The sequence below is a fragment of the Lagopus leucura genome, unplaced genomic scaffold, assembly GCF_019238085.1.
Source record: "Lagopus leucura isolate 7727_CA_CO unplaced genomic scaffold, USGS_WTPT01 Super-Scaffold_73, whole genome shotgun sequence".
Classification (NCBI taxonomy): domain Eukaryota; kingdom Metazoa; phylum Chordata; class Aves; order Galliformes; family Phasianidae; genus Lagopus; species Lagopus leucura.
In genome coordinates this window covers 54166326-54169717 of record NW_024962252.1, presented here as the reverse complement: position 1 = coordinate 54169717, position 3392 = coordinate 54166326, and the positions used below count along the sequence as shown (strand labels likewise).

The window sequence follows — 3392 nt, the reverse complement described above, 5'->3', positions numbered from 1 at the left end:
TGCAAAACCAAGCAGGGGACAAAGGTATCTGAGCAGACAGAATTCACATGGAATAGTCTTTATTGGTGATGACAGTGTGTAAAGTGGAAATAATCTAGCATAAACCTGAACTCTCAGGTTGAGTGAGGCAGGGCTGGTAGCCATAGAAAGCATCTTACTCAAGAATTTAGGCCTACAACGTGGAAATAATTGAAGTAATCTTAACAGCATTATCAGGATATTTTTCAAACTACCTCTTCCCTATAATATAGAACAGAATAGCTAGACAGGATATTCAAAGATCTATTCCAACTTCCTGACTTCTTGAGGACTAACCAGAAGTTAAATATATTATTAATGTCATTACTCAAATACCTCTTAAACACTGACAGCCATGGGACATCAACCACCTCTCTAGGAAGCCTGTGTTCAAACACCCTCACAGCAAAGAAGTTTTTCCTAATAAAAAGTCTGAACTTCCTCTGGTACAGTTTTGCACTGTTTCCAAACATCAAGCCAGATTCCCAGTGAAAGAGATAAACAGAATATGAGTACAGATGATGGAACGCACAAGTCCTGGATCCCTGTTTCATGGAAGAGTCCAGCTTGAAAACTGAGTGGCTTGCCAGTTTACCTGGAATAACCCAGGCACCACACAGAGAGACTTTTCCATGAAACTGTCTTTCTCTGAAAGACATCCCTCTATTGGGACCTGAGGGTCTAATAGCAGTGACCCCAGCATTATGTTTACCCAAGCAAAGCTACTTCCTAGCACAGAATAATTTTTTAGCCACAGCTATTTCAGTAGCCGAGTTAAGCTTGTTTCCCGTCATTGAAATTAAAAAAAAAAAGTCTGAGAAGCCTTAAGTTGTCTTGGAACATTATTAGAGAATAATAAAAAAAAAAAAAAAGCAGGAATTTGTTCCTTTGTTACGCCTGAGCAGACTGAAATTCATCAATTTCCTTTACCTGCACTTCCAAACGTTAACACAAGACGGCAATAAAACACTGCAGTTCTTCATCGGTCTGAAAGCAATGCTCGTTTCCGACGTTCTACTAAAAAGACGGATCGCACAAATTGTCACGAGCAAAAGATGACAGGAGTTAAACTGTTACTCGCTGCATCACGTTCTTCTCATTTCAGTTTATGCATGCATCTCTCAACGTGTCACTGTGTTTGGGAGGATGAGTTTTCCACATAGAACACTGTTAAAAACCCAGATGGAGACATCTACAGATTTGGTCCTGCCTCTCCATGTTTGACAGAACAGAAATAATAAATAAATAATAACAGATAATTCAGTCATGAAGGAAAAGAAACGGGCTGTTGCCCTGGAAAACAAAACAAAAAACAACAACAACAAAAACAATATTATGGCTGTGGGGACTGGAAAAGGCACAAATAAAGTGGAATCTTTTCTTTAATGCAATAAAGAGGTTAGATTAAATATCCAGAAGTGAAGCAAGAACAGGCATATGCCAGTCTTAGACTCTCAGGATTATTTTGAAATAATACGAAACTGCATGAGAATGTGGTTTTGAGATACTAATTTCACCAGGAAGCATATATTCATTCAAAGCCTTATGTTATAATGCTCATGACAAGAGTCATAGCAAGAAGGAAGAAAAAGAACGGGTCTGCATGAGGAATAAGGAATAAACATAATAAAATAACAAAGAATAAAACCAGTTGTAGTGCTTGATTACATTTTGCATTTGCTTTACCTTTGCACAGAAGAGGTATAAAAGTGGGTCTTTGTTTTGGTGGCCAGTTTTCAGTGCTAGCAGCTCAAGGGGCAGCAGTTGCCAATGAGATCACACCAGAACAACCCCATTAACACTGACAAGCCTGCAGAAAGCATTTCAGATATATAGAGGGCAAGCATAGCTTGATTAGTTCTGAAGGAAAAAAAAAAGCGGGAATAAAAGCCCAGCTTGTGCCTTCCTGCCAAGCTAATGCTCAAGAGATATAGGGATGAAGTCATTTCCATCCTCTATTTCATGTATTCAGTCCATATTGACAAAGAAACTTTGAAACAAGTTTGCCTCACAATGCTTGAAGACAGGAAAATACTCTTATTGCACCAGGTATGATCCATGGTTGTTTTTTGTTTTTTTTTTTTTCTTCTGGGAAGTGTCTTCATAAAAGGTAACCCATCACACACTGTTTAACAGGAAAAGAGGTTTAAATAAATAGGAGCTTTCAGTAGCACTTAGTTCAACATCTTTCAAGACAGCGTGCAGTAGTGTGCTTTCCTCCAGAAGACTTATGCAGATAGTAAGTTGGAGAAATCCAGACTTAATTGTATATAGTCATAACGTATTATACAAAATTCAGAACTTCATTTTGTCCATTCCTCTACAGGAATAATTACTAGGAAACCCTCTCAACTAAAAAATGCTTTACTTCAAAGTTGTCTTACAACATGCGCCATCATTAAGAAAAAAAGTTATTCCAACCACTTGTATGTGTTGTGCTTAACATATTTGAACTATATAAATTTAGAGAATGTGTTGAACTGTGGGACTTAATTCTGATAAGGAACTTTGTTCTGGTACTGCACCATTAAATCTGACAAAAATTGCTGTTCAACTCAATAGGAATAGAAATGAGGTTTCTGTAATTCGAACAGGGAAATGCAGTATTCAGAAAAATAATAAGTCTAAGAAATAAGTCTGAATTGACTTGATCACATTTCGGCCTTGAAAACTTAAATGCTGGAAGTAGTTTCTGGTGATACTCAACAATTGTCAGCTTTTCTATATTCTGATGTCTAGCAATTGAAGAGTACATACAGTTTTCCCTCTGCAAAAGCCTACAATAATCAAAAACTCCAAATTGCAAATATATAACTATAAAATATAAATATGTAGATATCAAGCTACTTTAAAGAAAAAAAGCCACACTTTAAATGTTTGTCTCCTAGAGATACTTACCAGGCAATAAACATTACAGCATTTTAATTATCCACACAGGATTACATGGAGGAAGACCCTCGAAGTACAACATGTTCATACTATCTGGATCAACATTATTCTTACAGCCTGAAAAAGACATTTGGCTATGATTGAAGAGTTAATACACTCATTCTTTTAGAAAGATATTTCTTGACTATATTACCTTTTATAAAGATCAGTGGTGTTTGCCTTGTCTTTGAACTTTCTAGTTTGAAATTGATACTGCAAAATACTGTTTAATGCTTTTATCTCATCAGTAGATTCTGGCAGAAAAACTACCTTGTGATTTCATTGAAGACCACTGGGGAAATTGGGAGCCGAAGGACAGTTCTTTCTAAAATATATAGCTGAAAAATAAAGAGACAGAAGGTTAAAAGAAAACGTGAAATTACCTTAATAGACATAATTATCCTCATCTTGAGATCACTGTGAATGCCCCTCTCACACCAACTCAA

General features: G+C 36.5%; 1 long non-coding RNA gene across 1 annotated transcript; it reads right to left on the bottom strand.

Moving 5' to 3' along the window:
- Positions 1-2104: 2104 nt before the first annotated feature.
- On the bottom strand, positions 2105-3118 carry LOC122183808. Its single transcript, XR_006180369.1, has 3 exons — positions 3101-3118; positions 2917-3024; positions 2105-2143 (listed from the first exon to the last, which is right to left on the bottom strand). It is a non-coding gene; the product is annotated as an uncharacterized LOC122183808 (long non-coding RNA).
- Between the last annotated feature and the right edge of the window lie 274 nt (positions 3119-3392).